Here is a 21048-nt window from a genome sequence, read left to right on the forward strand (position 1 = left end):
CACTGCTCTGTAATGACAATATGTATCATCACCTCGTGTGTAGCCTTTAAGTGATGGCTAAATTAACCCAATTTACATCAGATGATAACAGCCTTGCCCCAACTAGTGGCTTGTTTTCTGTCACTAATTATGAATAAAAATAGACAATAAACTATATATTCCCACATTCCACACAACCTACTTCTGTTCTTCCTACTACAGCTTCCTACTAGCTTTTTTTACACAGCAAACTTCAGCTAATCAGCAGAGTAGGCCTGTTGCCATTCTCCAGGTTGTGCCCTCTCTCAAGCTAATGAGGAGAAGGAACGAGAACTACAGCAAACTTCAGCTGCCCACACTGTGCAACTCCACATGTGTTTGCATTACCTTTACCCAGCACTACTGACTGAATCTGGCAGGTCGAAGATAATGAAGAGATGCAGGACAGCTGAGACTTGGTGACACAAATGAGGGCTCAGCTGCATATGATGCTGAGCTGTGCGTCACATTTCTCTATATGGTTTTTGACTCACAAATGCAGCCATGGAAGTTGGAACAATGGAAAAGCAGTGCAAGGGATGAGGGGCTTCTTAACCCTTTTCTTTGTAAACTATGTTTTGCTGAAGTGGAACTCCCACCTTCCAAGGTTCTTTTCTGCCTGTTGGGGAAAGGGTATTAATACCTACTGTATTTTTTGCTCCATAAGATGCACCTGACCATAAGTGGCACATAGTTTTTAGAGGAGGAAAACGTACTTTTAAAGTAAGCCTGCCCTCCCCCTGTGGTGCCTGTGCAAATGAGGACCTTGCCCCCGTTGCAGACCTTGCCCCCTTTGTTCTCCGCCTGCCCTCCCCCTGTGGCGCCAGCGCAAATGAGGACCTTGCCCCCGTTGCAGACATTGCCCCCTTTGTTCTCCGCCTGCCCTCCCCCTGTGGCGCCTGCGCAAATGAGGACCTTGCCCCCATTGCAGACCTTGCCCCCTTTGTTCTCCGCCTGCCCTCCCCCTGTGGCGCCAGCGCAAATGAGGACCTTGCCCCCATTGCAGACCTTGCCCCCTTTGTTCTCCGCCTGCCCTCCCCCTGTGGCGCCTGCGCAAATGAGGACCTTGCCCCCGGTGCGGACCTTGCCCCCTTTGTTCTCCGCCTGCCCTCCCCCTGTGGCGCCAGCGCAAATGAGGACCTTGCCCCCGTTGCAGACATTGCCCCCTTTGTTCTCCGCCTGCCCTCCCCCTGTGGCGCCTGCGCAAATGAGGACCTTGCCCCCATTGCAGACCTTGCCCCCTTTGTTCTCCGCCTGCCCTCCCCCTGTGGCGCCAGCGCAAATGAGGACCTTGCCCCCATTGCAGACCTTGCCCCCTTTGTTCTCCGCCTGCCCTCCCCCTGTGGCGCCTGCGCAAATGAGGACCTTGCCCCTGGTGCGGACCTTGCCCCCTTTGTTCTCCGCCTGCCCTCCCCCTGTGGCGCCTGCGCAAATGAGGACCTTGCCCCCGGTGCGGACCTTGCCCCCTTTGTTCTCCGCCTGCCCTCCCCCTGTGGCACCAGCGCAAATGAGGACCTTGCCCCCATTGCAGACCTTGCCCCCTTTGTTCTCCGCCTGCCCTCCCCCTGTGGCGCCAGCGCAAATGAGGACCTTGCCCCCATTGCAGACCTTGCCCCCTTTGTTCTCCGCCTGCCCTCCCCCTGTGGCGCCAGCGCAAATGAGGACCTTGCCCCCATTGCAGACCTTGCCCCCTTTGTTCTCCGCCTGCCCTCCCCCTGTGGCGCCAGCGCAAATGAGGACCTTGCCCCCATTGCAGACCTTGCCCCCTTTGTTCTCCGCCTGCCCTCCCCCTGTGGCGCCTGCGCAAATGAGGACCTTGCCCCCGGTGCGGACCTTGCCCCCTTTGTTCTCCGCCTGCCCTCCCCCTGTGGCGCCAGCGCAAATGAGGACCTTGCCCCCGTTGCAGACATTGCCCCCTTTGTTCTCCGCCTGCCCTCCCCCTGTGGCGCCTGCGCAAATGAGGACCTTGCCCCCATTGCAGACCTTGCCCCCTTTGTTCTCCGCCTGCCCTCCCCCTGTGGCGCCTGCGCAAATGAGGACCTTGCCCCCGGTGCGGACCTTGCCCCCTTTGTTCTCCGCCTGCCCTCCCCCTGTGGCGCCAGCGCAAATGAGGACCTTGCCCCCGTTGCAGACATTGCCCCCTTTGTTCTCCGCCTGCCCTCCCCCTGTGGCGCCTGCGCAAATGAGGACCTTGCCCCCATTGCAGACCTTGCCCCCTTTGTTCTCCGCCTGCCCTCCCCCTGTGGCGCCAGCGCAAATGAGGACCTTGCCCCCGTTGCAGACATTGCCCCCTTTGTTCTCCGCCTGCCCTCCCCCTGTGGCGCCTGCGCAAATGAGGACCTTGCCCCCATTGCAGACCTTGCCCCCTTTGTTCTCCGCCTGCCCTCCCCCTGTGGCGCCAGCGCAAATGAGGACCTTGCCCCCATTGCAGACCTTGCCCCCTTTGTTCTCCGCCTGCCCTCCCCCTGTGGCGCCAGCGCAAATGAGGACCTTGCCCCCATTGCAGACCTTGCCCCCTTTGTTCTCCGCCTGCCCTCCCCCTGTGGCGCCTGCGCAAATGAGGACCTTGCCCCGTTGCGGACCTTGCCCCCTTTGTTCTCCGCCTGCCCTCCCCCTGTGGTGCCTGTGCAAATGAGGACCTTGCCCCCGGTGCGGACCTTGCCCCCTTTGTTCTCTGCCTGCCCTCCCCCCATGGCGCCTGCGCAAATGAGGACCTTGCCCCCAGTGCGGACCTTGCCCCCTTTGTTCTCCGCCTGCCCTCCCCCTGTGGCGCCTGTGCAAATGAGGACCTTGCCCCCGATGCGGACCTTGCCCCCAGTATTCGCTCCATAAGACGCACACACTTCCCCCCCCACACTTTTTTGGGGGGGAAAAGTGCATCTTAAGGAGCGAAAAATATGGTATACAGTGGTGCCTCGCAAGACGAAATTAATTCGTTCCACGAGTCGTTTCGTATTGTGAAATTTTCGTCTTGCGAATCACGATTTAAAACAAACCAAAACAAAAAAAATGCAAAAAAAATTCATCTTGCGAAGCACGGCCATAGAAAAATTCGTCTTGCGAGTCACCAAAAAATCACAAAACGCTTTCGTCTTGCGAGTTTGTCGTTGCGCGAGGCATTCGTCTTGCGAGGCATCACTGTATATGCAGTGGTGTATCTAGGGTGTGGCAGGTATAGACACCTGCCCTAGGTGCCCCTTGAAAGTGGATGCCACAGAGCAGAAAGAACAGGAGGCAGCCAGATCACAAAGCTGCAGTCTTGTGTTTTGGCAGTTTCGCGATCTGGCCGCGTCCCATTCTTTCTGCTCTGTGGCACCCCCCTTCAAGAGGTTGCCCCTTCAAGGGGGAGTCTCACAGAAGAAGGAACAGGGGTGTCAGTGCAGCCTCTGCCACCATCAGCTCCTCCTCTGGGACAACCTGGAAACGTGACATCACTTCAGGATTCTCCTGCAGGAGGAGGTGCTGGCAACTTTGTGATGTGGTTGCAGCCCCTGGTTCCTTCTCCTGTGGAGGCTTCTCCACAGGAGAAGGAATGGGGGTGGCAGCCAGATCGTGAAGTGGCTGCTGCCAGCACCTTTTTCTCCTTTGGGCGATCCCAGAAGTGACACCACAACATCATGTGATGATGTGACGACATTATGCCACTGCCCTTGCATTGGGGCCTTCAGGTATGCTACTTCATATATTTTAAATGGAAGAGAAAGTGTGTTTAGGGAAGTGGTGAAGAAGTCACTCATCCCCTGCTCTGATCTTCACATTTCAGTCTCCACAACTGCATTTTGCTGAGGGTATACAAATTCATAGAAAAACTACACACAGCTCAGTGTCATGTGCAGTTTGGCTTTCATTTGGTTGACTTCTCAATTGACCAGCATTAGTTTTTAGCAATTCCTTTTCCTTAGGGGATAACTACCATACATGTGACTCAGCATCACATGTAGTCTGGCCCTCAGTCTGTGCAAAAGAAGGTGGAAAGGTGAGAAAAGGAATCTGCTTCCTAAATCTGCTTAACATCAAAGGTATGGAATGAATCACTATAAAATCATTTGAAAAGCTCCTGTTAAGTGAAATGAAAGCTGACTACTTGAGTCACAGGATTAGGGTTTTTTTAAAGTTATAATTGATCTTATGTTATTTTTGAGAATTCTTGGGAAAAGCTCCATCTTTTTCTAAGAGTTCTTCAAAGCACAGAAATATTCAGCTTAGGGTTGATCCTCTGCCACTACCAGCCCAATTCCCTTCCTCTTCCCTTCCTTCCCACGCATTCCCATCAGACTGATTCTCACTTCCCAAGCAAAGAGGGGTGCTCAATAGCATAATTAGAGAAATGCAGGCAGTCGTGTGTACCATTTGATACAGTGGGAAGTTAGCACACTGCACTCCAGAATTATTCCAATGGTGGGATGTCCACAACTTGGCCCTTGTCTTGGCCCTGCCAAACAGTTTATGGAAAGATGGAATGGGAAGGAGGATGGAAACCAGACCAAACTGTTGCTCTAGTCTGAATGTGGTACTACTGAACCCTGAAGTTAAGCTTCAAACCTAAGTTCTGAAGGTGAAGAACATTCAGCAGGGATTCAGTCTGGGTGCCACTACCAAGCTCTGACCAAAACAGGAAACCAACAGAATAACAAGCAGACCAGTGAAGGAGCCTCTTAGGCAGTAATAGGCCAGGGCAGGTCATGTGGCAAGATGGAAGACATGGAAGAAAGTTTCATGTTCTGCATTCTTAAAATTAGCATTGTGTATTTGATGTTTTAATGGCATATTACAGGGGTGACCAAACTTGCTTAATGTAAGAACTGCATATGATAAACTTCAGATGTTTCAGAGTTGCAAGAGAAATGTTTGAGAGACACAATACAGGTGTGAGCTCCTTTGTGACATAAAGGCTTACGCCGGGATCGCATATCCGACGACCATGTGTGGTCACGCGGTTGTCGGGGGCACACACCCTCACCCTCTGAATGTAAAGGAAGCTCTGCTCCCCTTCCCTCTGGAGGGTTGTCTGAGCCTCCCAGAGGCAGTGCACATTCGAGTGCTGCCTCTGCAAGGCTTAGACTGAGGGAAATCACATCTGTCGCACCATTTCTGGTTTCCTCCGTGAAACCGGAAGTTGCGTGAGAGACATGATTTCTCTCAGTCTGAGCCTTGCAGAAGCAGTGCTTCGAGGTGCGCTGCTTCTGGGAGGCTCAAACAACCACTGGAGGGGAGGGGAGGGGAAGGGAGGGGAAGGGGGGGAGGGGAGCATCCCCTTACCTGTGGAGGGTCTGCATTTTGTCAAGCGCTGCTTGACGACGGGGATTGCGGTCCCGATCCCCATCGTTAAGTGATGCATGACTGTATTTAAAAAGCATTCAAATTCTTAAATATATTTACTCACAATTAACATTAAATTTGGATTTTAATCTAGTGAACTCTCAGTTTATACCCGATAAATAATATTAAAGCTTGAACATTTTCTTATTTACCTTTTATATTAAATGTGATAAAAAAGGAGCTCAGCCAACATATTTCAGAGAGCCGCACGTTATATGTCAAAGAGTCGCATGTGGCCTCAGTTTGGCTCCCCCCCCCACGGCATATTGTGTAATAAAACTGTAACAGAGAGATCGCTGTACTTCTCATAACTGTACGTCTTGTGGTACATGATTTCCTTGGGTTTTTAAAAAGTGTTTTTAAATTAATTTTGCATTTCAAAGGTAATCTGTAATTAAACTATCTCAATCAATGCCCCATACTCTATGGGGAAAAAAATTTAGTCGATCATTAACCAGCACATAAGGGGGGGACTTGTTTATTATCACTAAATTCCCATATCAAGACCTGCAAACCTGGGGCTTTTTTTAAACACACCTGAGTGCCTACCAGCATCGGGGGGGGTGCAGGGAGTCAAGTGGAGCCCTCTGCAAGGCCCCTGCACCTCTGAACACTGACAAAATGAGATCACAAACCATTTTTGGTTTCACAATCACAACCAGGAAGTGGGCTGTGATCATATTTCGTACTAATATTAATTATTAATAGTATCACTAATACTTATACTGAAAAAGATGCTAAGTCAATATTAAGTGGAATGAAATGATTCTGGAAAGTTCTTCAAAGTGGCAATAGTCAGAAGTCATTGGAACTTTCCCTCCCTCCCCCATAGCTGTAAAACAAAACTTTCTCTGTTTAGAGGATTAGAGGAAATATTTTAAAGTCTTTGTTGAGTGAAATGGGGTGATGGGGTGAGACCTCTCTAATGCTACATAAATGTATTAAGGGTATCATTTCAAAGAGAAGTGAAAGAATTCTTAGATCTCTCTCCAACTTTGAGCTAATTTTGCATGCAGGGTCTTTCATTATTCCTCTTTATCTCACAAACCATCAAAGAATGTAGTTAATGTCATTTTGATGTTTCCAGATGCCTTTTTCTTTTTTTTAAGGCTTGACTGTGTGCACACACGTGGATGTGTGTCAATTCAACCTCAACATATTTCTGAGAGAAATACCTCAGGCAACGTGATGTATCTAAGACCATTTTGCAGTAATCTTTACCTGGCTCTTTTTGGAAGATGTAAAAGGAGGTTCTCAATCTTACCAAGAGCTCCTAATCAAGGGTAGTATGTCAGGTCAACACATATTCCATTTCACTGACTACAGTTTCAATAACGAATGTCTTTCTGTGCCAATAAGCTGTGGCGCATGAGATGATGATGAGATTGGGTGGAGGGATGATGTCAGGAGTGTGTTGGGTCAGGAACTGGTTGGGGACCCACATCCACCAGAGCAGTCACCCACTCAGGCCAAATCCTGACTCTTGACATTGGTGACAATGGTAGTGCCCAGTAAACCATTATGAGAAGGCAGGAGGCTCCATGATGGAACCCAGTCTCTGCACCAGGGCCCCAGCAACTTGGTGCTGGCACTATCCCAATACATAGTGGTGTGAACTCATAGGCTGCCTGCTGCACTTGTTGAACCCCCCTCCCCTCTGCATCAATACTGGTGTGAACTGGTGTGAACTGGTGAAGCAGGCAGATAGGAGTGGTGTCCTATAAGAAAAGGCACTTATTGGGTGTTTGCTTTTCCATGTAAATATCCTTGCCAGAAAAAAAAAATTCAAAGCAAGAAATAAACTAATACTGTTGTAGATCTAGCAATTCTGTAGATCTAGCAATTCTGCAATTATTTCATGCTTCATTTGAATCTTGAGCGGATTTTTTCTCCCTATCACTACTGTTCCATTTTGTAGCATTTACAAGGCAATCCTATTTGTGCCACATGCCAGTGCAGTGGCCTCTGTGTTTGCACTTGTTGTTGCAAACGTGTCATAAAGCACATTTGCAGCACTGTATGAGTGGGAAGCACCAGCTGGAAGGCCTGCGCTGTCCCACCAGCGTTGAATCTGGACGATCGGCCGCCAGAACTGGTAAGTACAGTGCCCTCTGGCAGAGGGGGAGGGTAGAATGGAGGCTTGGAAAGGGGAATAGGAAGAGGCCTCCACTGAATCCTGTTCCCGCTCCTGGGCCTTTTTCCCCAACATGGGGCTTTACCAGTGATTTCACTGGCACAGATCCAACTAATCCAATTGGGCAGAGTAGGGCTTGAAATAAGGTTAGGAAACAAACGTTCCCTTACCCCAAAGAGACCTCCAGTCGTCTCAAATGCAATGCTGGATACAATGTGGGCTGTGTGGCCTCGCTGCACCAGCAATGGATAGGATTATGCTTTGATAATCTCCAACCTCAGCAGTTTTTCACTGTGCCCTGGCACATTGGTATGCCATGAATGGTCTGCAGGTGTGCCACAGAAGTTTCAGGAGGAGCATTTTTTAGTGGGCCCATTGAAGGATGTGAGCCCCCTGCCAGCAGCACGGTGCACCTTGTTAATTGTCCAAAAACTAATAGTGTGCCTAGACAACTTTAGTACCTTGTCAGTGTGCCATGAGATGAAAAAGGTTGAAAATTGCTGTCCTAGCTGAACAAAACTGTAATAAAAAACAAGGCATGTATTTCAAATATCTAAATATAGATTATATTGCTGATAAATTAAGCCTTCTCTAGTTTTATTTAAGATTATATTCTTTATTCTAAAGGTAGGAACACTATATATTTGATTAATGGATTTTCACGTTGATGAACAGTATCATTATGAGAGTTTGATTTTTATTCCTTACAGATCAAATAAATCATAGAAAAACGAGATGGAAGGAGATCATTTATTTCTAGGCTGGCCTTTCCCTGATGGGTTAGTTTCCTGTGTAGGAATTTTTTGTATATTTGATCCTTCAGTCATGTGAGCTCCCATCAGCTGCTGAAGTGATACAGTCCAAACAAGGGAATCAAAGCATCAAAATGTGACTTTAAACCATTTGGTTAGTTTCATCCATTTGGTTTCATCCAACCAACCATTTGGATGAAATCAAAAGAAGCCCAAGAAATGTGTGTAGAAGGAGGTATTACTTCTCACAAAGAAACATCTCGATTTCCATAATTTTTGAACACTCTCTGATCCCACTGAAGTCAGAATCAAGCAAAGAAAGCTTGCAATCTATTATTAACCTGTGCAGCACATCAGAGAAGCTGAGATGAAAAGAGAAGATATACACCCAGCCATGGGAATCAACAGATTTGGTCTTGGTTAACCAAGTGCAAGCTGTACTGTGAGAATATGCACTGATGCTTCTTTGTATTCAGAAGAGCATGAATAGCTAATATATTTCAATGACATGGAAACTGCCATAAAAAGGAAGCAGTGTAGTATAATGGCTAGATTTTGGAATGACACCTGGGTGTATATCCCCACTTTACCCCATAAACTTACTGGATCACCATGGCACAGTCACCAGCTCTTCGTCTAGCCTACTTCACATAACCGCTGTGAAGAGAAGAGGGAGAAAGAGAACCACGTATGCTATTCTATGTTGAAGGGTGTGATTATAAATAAAAACAAGAGAGTGTAATGAAGTACACTGAAGGAAACCCACCCTGCAAGGAAACAAGGGAAGGAAAAAAAAAACAGCCCTTAAAACCAGGACATTCTCCTTATTCATAAGCCTCATTTTTTATGAACACGTTTTCTTCCTGCACGCAAAATGCTCTTGCCTTTTCAGATTAATATTTATTAGGACTTGCAACATTGCCTGTGTGCTGTTTTTTGCCCTACCTGTTCAGTATGTATATTAGTTAGCAAATTGATATAGTATTTTCTCCTCACAAGAAAATGGATTCTGTAAAGCAAGAGAATAGGGGGGAGGGGGGGAGTGCAACAATAGCTGAGCTCAGAAACCAAAACCCATGAAGGAATATTTCAGCAAACTGGCTGCTGCCTGATTAATGCCACCCTTTCCTTTCACTGTTAGCACAACCAAATCCTTTAAGCATGTTTACCAGCTAAAGCACAAGCTGTCACCACACATAACCACGGCAACTCTTTGCTTGTATAAAATTATTAATTACTTGTGACAACCATGTCTCACAGTATCTTTCTGCAGTGTCTAGCACATCCAAAAGGCAACCTTCATGGACGTTTCTGTGCAATTTCAAGTATATTATGCACAATGCACAATACATTTCAAGTATATTAAAGCACAAGAGGTGCTTTTAAAAGAGTAAGTGTGACTTAGCCACTGTGTCTCAGAGAACAGTTATGTCTCGGTCCATTTCCCAATTCAAATATCATGGCAGACACAAACTCACTTTAGCAAATTATTTTTCCCAGCCTCAGATCTCCACTGGCAATATGGTGGGGGGGGGTGTAATAAAATTGGCCTCCCTTAATGGACTGTTGTAAGGATTACTGAAGTAAGGTAAGTGAGGTTCTCTGAAGATGTGAAATTTGCTACATTCTTGAAAAATATTATTATTAATGTTATTACAGTTATTAAAATAGCGATATCTGTAATTATGGTGAAATTGGTTAGCAAAACAAAAATTACTTTTATATATATATATATAAAAATTTAACTTCCCATCCAAACTCAGATTTATTTTTTTTAAAGTTAGCAATTTTAAATAGGAAAACACTGATTATTTTAAAGATGCAAATACTAGGATTAACATTTTGGTTAGAATGCAGGCTGCTCAATACATTAATATGATGCATTCAGGAGTGACATTTTGAGCTGACATCTTTTATGCTGATTTTCTTATGCCGAGACTCCGAAATGTCAGAAACATTAAAATTTTAAATTTTTTGTGGGAGGGGGGAAATGACACATTAAATTGTAACCTGCCCTACTGAACAGCTGGTACACGTGCAGTCCGGTCCTAAGTATATTTACACTGAAGTCCCGATGAGTTCAATGAAGCTTCTTTCCAAGTAAATGTATATAGGATTCCAGCCTTTGAATATCTGATTAGTTTTCCCCTCTTTACTCACAAGCTCTCTCCAGTGTTGTAATTATGCATAGTTCCATTTTCATGGTATATTGTTTGACAAGTAGGTCCCTACTGATCGGCCTGACAGTCTGCATTTTATATGTACGTTCAAAGCCATGAATATTTGTATGTGACATCAAGAATGCACCACAAACAATTCCCCTGTGCCTACGTGCATGATGTACACATTATTCTATTACCATTTTTTTGCATCCTAGTACATAATACAGTAGTTGCCTGCCTATTTTGCAGGTCACTAACATGGCTTAACTATAATATTGCCCAGGGTGAAAAATATGAGTAAGATTAATTGAGGTCTCCATCACTGTGACAGACAGATCCTATTAACTTGTCTGTGAAACCCAAAAATCTTTTTATAGAAAACAAGCCAAAAAAAAAAATCCCTCATTAAATCCTATATACCAACCTTCTGCAAAAGAAACCCCTGAAAATGCAAACATCTGCTTCTCATACAGTGGTTGCCAGCAGAAGCTATAAAATGTCTGTTGCAATTGAACTCTGAATGCTAAATATACCACCAGTGCTCTCTCTTCCCAGATGGATTGCACAGCTCAGAATAGTGTGCAGTGAGAGCCATTGTTCTGCTAGTGGGAGGGGATAGAGTGGGGGTGGGGAATGCCTATATACATCTCTTTATTTGCATGTAGCATCTCTGTGTGGGTTTCTGCATGCATATGCCCCACACTGGTTCTCCTGACCATTTTCTCAGGCAAAAGGAGGAGACAGCGTTCTTTTTTTAAGATCAGACTTCCTGTGATTGCTTTTTGCATGCATGTGTTTTATAAGACATAACCACATGAGAAAGAATCTTCTGGGCTGCTCATTGATTCTAGTTGTTTATTGCTCTCGAGGCAATAAAAGCACACACTGAGAAACTGCTCTCTCTCCTGCACCTCTGACGAATAGGTCTGGGTTAACTAGAAATCATCTGAAGTTGTTCCTTGAAATGTCACCTTGCATAACCTTTAAGGCTGCAATCGCTTGGCACACTTGCTGGGGTGTAAATCCTACTGAAATGAGCACGATTTACTTCTGAGTAAACAAACATAGAAGACATAAACCCCACTCATTACCACCTTTTTGTGATGTTTTTAGGCAATGGCAGACTGACTTACAGCCAACGCTTAGATGGGGACAGCAATCTTGTGTCTGGGCTATACCACATAATTTTGCACAAAAATCCCCTGTACATAGAACACTAGATGCCAGGTGAAAAGCAGTTTCAGCCCAGCTTTCTCCCTCACGTGCAGATTTTTATGTGTTCTGGGGATTATTTTTAATGCAATAGATTTGGGTGAGCCCCACTTACAGTTTAAAGTGGTATTGCCCAGGCACAGGTTTAACAACAATGGCTTTCCTGAGAGTAAGCCCCATTGAACAAAATAGGACTTACTTCTGAGTAGACCTGCTTAGGATTGTGCCCACAGTGAGTGAACTTGACTTAAGTTCCACTGAGAAGAGAGAAACTTTAAGATAGGAGTTTATGAGTTTAGAATATAGTTTAGAATCCTTTAAACTCTAGTATGACTAATTCCCTTCACACAGATATTCTACTGAGTCTTACCCTTCCCAGCCAGTCTTCCAGGCACCCTGCAACATGTCCAGACACTGGCAATAATGTGGCCTTCTGTGTTTCACATACAATTACTCAGAATGCCCAGCCCCAGAACCCAGCATATTCATTATCTTTGTGGAACAAGCCAGCATTGGCTGACTGAGGAGCTTCCCCAAGTTCTAACTTCTGGGAGTTGTCACAGTACAAATTGAGGGCTTCACATTGTCTCTGTGGTCCTATGCTCCAGCTCTCTATACGTCTATCTTGGAATCCTGTGGCATGGGGCACAGCATCCTACCTTGTATACTTCAGTTCCCTTTGGGTGCTTCAGACTGAGATTGAGAGGGGAGGGGGTTTGATTGCCCTGATCCCCCTCTCTGTAAGGCAGCTCCCTAGAGCATCCGTTGCTTAGAGCATCCGTTGCTTAGGAGACTTGCGCTGTATCCAGCGCAGGATTGTGGCCAGAAGCGGCTTAGCCAGAGGCAAGGGGAAACTTTTCCCCTTACCCCTGAGTAAGGTCCGCTGGCCCCTATGGGTCTCCTTGGACTTGCACCACCTCTGGAGGCGGCGCAAGACTAAGGAAAGCAGAGCGGCTTGAAGCCGCTCCATTCTCCCCAGTAACATAACTCCACGGGATCCAACATAACTGCCAGATCCAAGCCCCACCTCCCTCTCCCTGCCCACCTGCCCCAGGGCCACCCACTGCCCGCCCTCCCCCACCCAGGAATGCCTCCCTCCAGCTTCCTCCCCGCCTCCCCCAGGCCTACCTTTTACTCTTGCATCGGCCCAGCCAGGCCGACGCAAGACTTGGTGGGAAGCTGTCATGGAGGCTGGATTTGGCCCAAGGCGCAGTTAGGATTGCACCCTTAATAGTGTCTGACTTTGACTGATTTTTTTTTTAAACAGTAAGAGTCAAATTAATGTTTGTTAAAGCTCTTCATGGAAACAATATTTTATGTCTCAGGAGGCCTGGTGATCCATGAGAAGGTTATTGCTGTGATTTTCCAGGAAGTGCTTGCAATTTATATGCAAAATTGTTCAAAGTAATGGGATCCCAAGGGAAAGTTTGTCAACCGAACCTCAAGGATGATTTATGTCACATAATGTCTTGAGGTATAAGCAACTGTAATTACTACTGAAGACAATTTCAACTTAAGGCAAATGTGAATGCCATGTGTAGCACTCTCTGCATGTAGCATTCTCAGAAACGTATTTTGTGTACTTTGGGGAAAAAAATGTTTTAAAAATTAAAAAAAGCCACATGCCCATACTTTTTATTTCTAAAAGTTCCGGTTTTCCACCATGCACATTCCAACTGAAGCTAGGGAGATCTGTACACAGAATGGAAATCATACATGAAAATCAAATGAGAAGATGCGTCTGGCTGCACATCCACACCATTGCGTGGACTGGAAGTGGTTTCCGATCACTTATTTTTAGTATCCTAAGATGTGGGGAGCCCTGCAGACGGCTTCTGGAGCTCACAGCATCCCCCGGTAAGTAAACCCCCCCTTGGTCCCCATTAGCAGCACAGTCCTGGGGATCACGTGGCTGCCTTCCCGTGCTCCTTAAGGGGCCAGAGGCTGAGGCTCTCAGGCTGGGGCACTGCTGAACCAGACTGAACCTCAGCAATAGGATATTAGTAGGAGTCAGCTCTCATTTCCATACCAGAGTTAACACTAGAACCAGAGTTAACACTAGAAAGCTTATTCAGTTATTCAGGTCCATTATGGAGGTGACACAATGAGCTCTTGCACCAGGTGATGCAAATTCTAGTGATGCCTCTGACTACTAGCCTTCTGCCAACTTGAGCCACTCCACCATTGCTAGCTTAAGCTTCCTGCTACTGAATGAGAAGCCTGATATTCAGAAAAATCCAGAGGGTCCAGAGAAATCCAGACCACGTACGGTGGATGGTCTTCTCTGTTTTTTGGGGCAGGTGAGCTACAATGCAAGCCAACTGCCAAAGTAAGCAGCCCAATTTATGGTGTTTCTGCAACCAATTCCAAGTTGGTGGCTCAAACTGGCTCTGAATGTCCAGAATTAATTTGTTTCCTTGAGAAATGGCCAGCTTTGGACCTTTATCAACTCTTTCTCAGGAGGAATACACTGGGAAAATGCCTGCTATTCCTGTTCCCAGAGAAATAGCTCTGGGATAAGGCGCCATTTATTTCAGTCACAAAGAGGTGATTATTTTACACCAATCTTTCTGACCAACTCAGTCTACATTGAAGAGAATTGAAAGGATGGGAGTGTTTTCCACTTTCCTCACATATTGATTGAGATAAGAAATCTCCTCTGAAGCATTGCCGGTACAAAGAAAATTCACCTATCACAAACTGCTGAAATATGTGCTTTGGAAAAAGCCCAAGTGCACCAAACATCTATTTTAAACGTGCTCCAAATGAGTCATGGAAAGAGGAATGAAGTAACTGGTTGTTCTTCTCTAACAGAGCAAAATATTAAGGTGCAGTTCCATATTGTTCTTCTGTCCCCTTCCGCCCCCCCCCCGCCCCCCGTTACTAATTTCTTCAAGGGTCCAGACAATGCCTTCACTCAAGGAAGAACTTCTGTTGTACATTATATTTTTTCACCAGGTGAACTGCAATATTTTGTTGCTGGTAAGGTTGGAATCTTTCCCCCACCCAACACACAATATAGTTACTTGTATGTCATGACCCTCTTGTTGGATAGTGCTTGTGACACACCAATAGTAAGCAACACAATTCTTCCTGCCAGATTTTTATCAATGTGTGAGACGTTTTCTTAGTTAATTTTTTTTGTTTTAGAGCCTTAGGGCCCAATCCAGAGCCGTGCACGCTGGCTTTCCACCGGCGTGCATTGTCGCAAACATGCTGTAAGGTACAACTGCAACCATTACCGTGGGACAACGCCAGATCTAACCCAGCACAAACCCGCTCTGGGCCAGTATCAGCGCTGGGCCCATGAACCACCAGGTGGCGGAGAGGTGAGTAGGGGCATGGGGGGGAGGAATTCTGAGGCAGGGGGAGGTTGGGGAGGGCAGAGAGATGGCGGGAGGAGGCGTGGTGGGGAGGGAGGAGTGGGGCAGGAGCTCAGCTCCACCAGATCCTGAGCCCCATGTCAGGAGAGAGATCTTGGGGTCCTTGAGAACAGCTCAATGAAAATGTCAACCCAATGCGCGGTGGCAGTAAAGAAGGCTAATTCCATGCTTGGGATCATTAGGAAAGGCATTGAGAATAAGACAGTTAATATTGTAATGTCGTTGTACAAATCGATGGTTAGGCCACACCTGGAGTACTGCGTCCAGTTCTGGTTGCCACATCTCAAAAAGGACATAGTGGAAATGGAAAAGGTGCAAAAGAGAGCAACAAAAATTATTACTGGGCTGGGGCACCTTCCCTATGAGGAAAGGCTACAATGTTTGGGCCTCTTCAGCCTAGAAAAGAGGCACCTGAGGGGAGACATGATTGAGACATTCAAAATTATGCAGGGGATGGACAGAGTGGATAGAGAGACACTCTTTTCCCTCTCGCATAACACCAGAACCAGGGGACATCCACAAAAGCTGAGTTGGGAGAGTTAGGACAGACAGAAGAAAATATTTCTTTACCCAGCATGTAATTAGTTTGTGGAACTCTTTGCCACAAGAAGTAGTTATGGCATCTTGCCTGGATGCCTTTAAGAGGGGATTGGACAAATTTCTGGAGGAGAAGTTCATTATGGGTTACATGTCATAGTAGGTATGTGCAAGCTCTTGGTTTTAGAGATAGGCTGCCTCTGATTGCCAGATTCAGGGAAGGGCACCAGGCAGGTTGTGCCTGTTGTCTTGTGTGCTCCCTGGGGCATTTGGTGGGCCACTGTGAGATACAGGAAGCTGGACTAGATGGGCCTTTGGCCTGATCCAGTGGGGCTCTTCTTATGTTCTTATGTTCATGTCAGGCCTCATAGCCCAACACAGGGCTCCTCGATTCTGTGCTGGTGCAAGAGCCATCACAGAATCAAGTACCCCACTGCAGGGCTACTTCCCTTCCCTGAGAGAAGGGGACAAAGTCCCCTTTCCCAAGGAGCTGTCACAGGCTGCCCAGTGCACATTGGATGCTGCAGTAACCTTGTACACCAGGCAGCTCAAGGTTGGGTTGTTAATGGCCCCAAACTCCTTCTTTTGTGTGCAGGTCATACGTTTAAAAAGAAGAAAAAGTTAATTTTTAAAAGCAACATTTTCCTATATTTGAAATGGTTCACCATTTGGTGGATCTTTTTAGGGCAGTCAGTGTTGTCTTGTTTAGGGCAGGCAAAACCTACCTCATGTTATAATCTGGATGCACAGCTCTAGAGGGCAGTGTACTTCCAGACACCTGAGACCTCTTTACCTGCCCTCTATGATCCTTGCATAGACGGGTTCTAGTTCCTTTCTCCCTTTCTCCCTTTCTCCATACAGTCTCTCCCTTTCTCCATACAATGTGCTTTGCCTGTGTTCCATGTCCGTCAGGTCATCCCCATCACATTTCCACACAAAGAGAACAGCACTATGGTTCTCTGTTCCAAGTAGTAGGAGCCTCTGATCACTCAGAAGATGTATGTACAACCATGAGAACTGTAGGGTATTTCTTATGAAACCTTAACCAGCCTCTGTTCCTGTGTATGTGTTATTGATAGCAACTTGCCATGTGGACTGTTTTACCATAGGAAAAGGTGTGCTTTCACTGATTGCTCTGCTCCACCCCCCGCCTTTTTCTAACACCTCTCAGGGTTGCTGAGGACAAAATGGAGGGAAATCCATGCACAAGTGCTCTGAGCTCCTCAGAGGGAGGGTGAAATACAAATGTGGTACATTGTATTTAAAATGGGCTGCATGTTTAGTGTTTATATTTGTTTTAGTCATGCTTACTTTGAAACAAATGCACTCCTCTTGAAGCACTAGACTGCACACATGCCATAATTTTTTAATGGTAGTTACAACTATCCTCAACCTACTCCCAATCAAGACTGTCTCAGCCCTTCCCCTCAACCACATATGGACAGAATATCATGCTGTTGTCTCTGAACCAAGACTTGTTCAGTTGTTATTGTTGTAATTAATAATAAAATGCAGTTGAAGCATGCATTCAGAGACTGTCTGGATAAGCCCTGGGCTATACCATCTAATTACCTGAGATTGGCAGCTGCACCTTTAAGAATAACCTAGACGTTAGAATGTCACCAGGTCCTGTTTTTCTTTTCTATGTGACTTGAATAGACACAAGGGACCTCTCACAGTCTGGACTTGGTCATCTTAACTACTGTCCACTATACATTCTCACGGGCAACAGCATCTGCTGGCACAGACCGTCACTGGATGAAAATCAACCAGCGCATCAAGCTTCTGAATCACATGAATTTCTTTGGAAAGCATTATACTGTAAATGGAAATGACACATAAAGTCTGAAGAATGCGTACTCAGCAGTTCTAACCTCCATCAGAAATACTGATTTAATTTGTTTTTACAGATTTGCCTGCGTTTATGTCGCTCCACTAAATTTGACTAAAATGGGAGCAGAGGATTTGAGATGGATTTAGAATGCTAAATAGGTTCTGTCCCTTCTGAGTTTGTGAAGAGGATTGTGTGTAGTGTGTCAATGGTGCTTGAGTCATAATGCTTTTCTTTCTATCCTACTTAAGAGCTCATCAGCAGTGTGCAGTGATCCTGCACAAGTTTGAAGAGGTCCTTTTCATCCAAGCCAGCTTAGGGAGCAAACAACTATACAAAATCTGGAAGTGTTCGGCAAGTGTACACAGAAAGGATGAATCAATTTGTTTTATACCCTTTCTCCTGATCTTCTGAAATCTATATTTTCAAAATGGTGATGTCTGATATTAATACTGCTACCACCACCCCATCATATCCTGGCACTCATCCAGTTCAGCTAGAGGGCTGTAGTGGAAGATAAAATGGCCAATAAACTAAAGTTTATTAAATTTTTGCATATTAACAACATTGCTGATGCTGGCTATTAAATGTGAACAATGTAATGGCGTCCTATTACCGAAACCACACAGCCACAAATGGACTGTATCTGATAGATGGCCTGCAATGGAGCCTGAAGAGTCATTCTGAAGAGGCATTTGTGTGCCTCCCACAAAATAAATAGGATCATATAATGGACAATTATTGTCATCCCATTTCCTCCAGACATGACATCACCCAAGGACTTCAGAGTCGGCCTCAGGGTCTCTGCTGGAATTCTTTTGGAATTGTGAAGATTGTGGGAGGGGAAGGAGCTGGCACTTTCAGCTGTGATTGCATCACCCAAAGTGAAAGGTGGTAGCTGCAGTCCTCTCTGCCGTGTCTGAAATGAATTTGGGAATGATTCTATATCCCGTTCCACAGGGACACAAACTACATATTGCTTGCAAATGTGAAAGCTTGAAGGACTGATTAGGAAAAGTCTCTCCCAGTGACAGTAATGAGGAGCAGAAAGGTGGCAAAAGAGAAAGGTCACTCTCTATCTGCCAGTGTCCTCATTCCAAATTCTTTCTTCTCCCACCTTTCGTTTTTGTTCTCCCCTAAGACTACCAGTGACGTGTTCAAGTAAGAAACACACAGAAAAAGAGAGAAGCACAAATAATCTTGTTGCATCTTAAAGACCAAGAGCCCAATTCTAATTTGAGCTAGCGCTGGCTCAGTAAATCACTGTAAAGCATGTTTGCAATGAATTTTGAGTAAGAAGTGCCAGTGGGAAGGCCTGTGCTGCCAATGCTGAATCCAGCAGAACAGCCACCGGGGAAAGTGAGTTCTGCGCCAGGCAGCATGGGGCAGGGGAGGGTGGAACAGAGGTGGCAAGGGCATGTTTCACAGTGCAGAGGGGGTGATTCAAGCTCAGAAGGGGGTGGGGATGGTAAAGGAGGCCTCTGCCTTATCCTAACCCCCTTCCTGGGCCTGAAAACCCTACACAGGGCTATTCAGACTTGCACCAGGGATTTTGCTGGTCCTGACCCCATTGGGCAGGCTGGGGCTTGACACGGGGTAAGGGGACAAATGTTCTCTTACTCCAAGGAAACTTCCACTCTGCCCAGTTTCAGTGCTGGATACAGCATGGGTTGTGTGGTCCCGCTGCAGCAGCGCTGAATAGGATTAGACTGTAACACATGTATTTCAGCATAAACTTTTGTGGATTACGATCTTTTTCATCAGATGTAATCCAACATGCTTAGGATCATGCATAGTAATGGTCAAACAGCTGTGAAGGGGGGTCCAATCCTGATCAAGACAGCAGTGCATGGGGAGTAGGAGGTTAACTCTTTTCCTGCTAACCATTTTCCCATCAAAAATCATCCTTCCTCTTCAAGAAGCCATCTGGTCTCCCCACACTTTGGGGGAAAATAGTTGCTTTGGGGACAGTTTATTTGCGGGGGGGGGGGGAGAATTGTGCAAAGGGGACAGAGCTAATGTGCCTCCCCCTGTACCCATTGCACTCTCTATCCAGATCAGGCCCTACTCTTTTGGCTGAAAGAAGAGACATTTCCATCTGGATGCACATCTCTTCAGCACACATGTGTACACCTGTGAATGTGGGAACACTTACACAGGAGTAACTCCTGCTACCTGGGGGAAAGGCACCTTATAAATTGTTGTCCTTTTATATTAGCAGGGGGTGGGAGACAACTGTCCCTATTCATCCCAGCAAAGCATCCTTTCTAGTGGCTGTTGCTAGTGTCTCCTTGAGTTTCCTTATAGATCACATTTAGACCCTGCAATGACTTGAACCAGGGAGCTGGACCAAACCTGAACCCAAATCCAAAGACTAAATCAGAGCTATTTTGTTCAGTGTACCAGAACTGAAACAAAGGGCTCAATTCCAACCAAGTTTCCAGCACTGACTTAGCCGCAATGCAGCCCCCAAGGTAAGGTAACAAGCATGCCCTTACCTTGAGGAGGCCCCCTTGACTGCCTCGCCATTGCAGGATGCAGCGTACACCAAATTGGCACAGCTATGTCAGTGCTGGAAAGTTGGTTAGGATTGCGCCCAAAATCTCTCAAACTTGACCAGAACTTAACTTCTAAACATGAAAAGTGGTAAGCAGTTCAAAATAAGTGGTTCAAATAATCAGGTATAATCAATTTGCTGTTGTGTGATTCTTTCATTTGCTTGTTTTTCTTTCATTCTGTTGTATGCAATTTGTTTGCCAAACCTTTTTAAAATTCAGAAAGACAGCTTTTCTTTTCAAAACAAATATCAGATTAAATAGTTGTTTTCAACTTTTAGACTTATTGCTAGCAAAAGACATGCAGTGCAACCGTATTCATGTTTACTCAGAAATTAGTCCCATTGCATTCAAGTCAATACATACAGGATAACAACCTTGGACATTATTCTGGATGAAATGTATCTGAACTACGTAGTTAGCAAACCACATCTTAAAGAGAGCATCTGAATCCAGAACTGAACTGAAGAGAGTTAAAAATATGGATGGACCTGAATCAGAACTGGACACAAAATTTGAGTGACTTGGCTTGAACATGTTTTTGTTCAGACCACAGGCTATACTGCAGGGTCTTGTTGACAATGGATTTTCCACATGGAAATATTCATTGCCTTCTTGGTACTGCTGTTTTGTGTTTTCTTTTTTCCTTTTTCCATTGTCATTTTGATCCATTTTATCCTCAGCATTTTATACAGGCCAGAAATTTATTGTGGATATCAGAGAGCATATCCAATATGTGAATCTTATTTGTGGGGAACTTCAGCCTTGTCTTCAAAGCCAAGCTCCTTTGTATTCATGTCAGAAATATGATGCTGTCTGTAAGACTCTTTTTGGAAGGCCTTTGAAAGCTGCCTGAGTGAAATTCTTATGTCTGTCTAAGCACATATGGCTTTGTATTTAACATGTTAACACTTCATTTTGTCTGAAATCTGGCTTAACAAGAATTTAAAAATGAATTAGAGCCAATACTGATGAAATGTCATGGATTCTTCCATCCATCAATATTTCTTGTGGCCAGATGAAATAAAGACCATCTCCTTATCTCCATGGACAACTTAGGGTGCAATCCAAACCAGAACTTGAGCTGGTGCAGCCCACCTGCACCAGCTCCTAAGGGTTTAAAAAATGCCATAAAGCTTGTTTGT

The 21048-nt window shown here is 45.6% G+C and overlaps 1 long non-coding RNA gene across 1 annotated transcript in view; it reads right to left on the reverse strand.

Annotated features, from left to right (window-relative positions):
• Window positions 1-21048, reverse strand: part of LOC136648581 (uncharacterized) — a 75671-nt gene that overhangs the window by 47853 nt on the left and 6770 nt on the right. The window contains exon 2 of the long non-coding RNA XR_010794339.1: window positions 8827-8880. This is a non-coding gene — a long non-coding RNA (uncharacterized lncRNA). The remainder of the gene's footprint in view (window positions 1-8826; window positions 8881-21048) is intronic.

Source organism: Tiliqua scincoides, chromosome 1 (assembly GCF_035046505.1).
Source record: "Tiliqua scincoides isolate rTilSci1 chromosome 1, rTilSci1.hap2, whole genome shotgun sequence".
Classification (NCBI taxonomy): Eukaryota; Metazoa; Chordata; class Lepidosauria; order Squamata; family Scincidae; genus Tiliqua; species Tiliqua scincoides.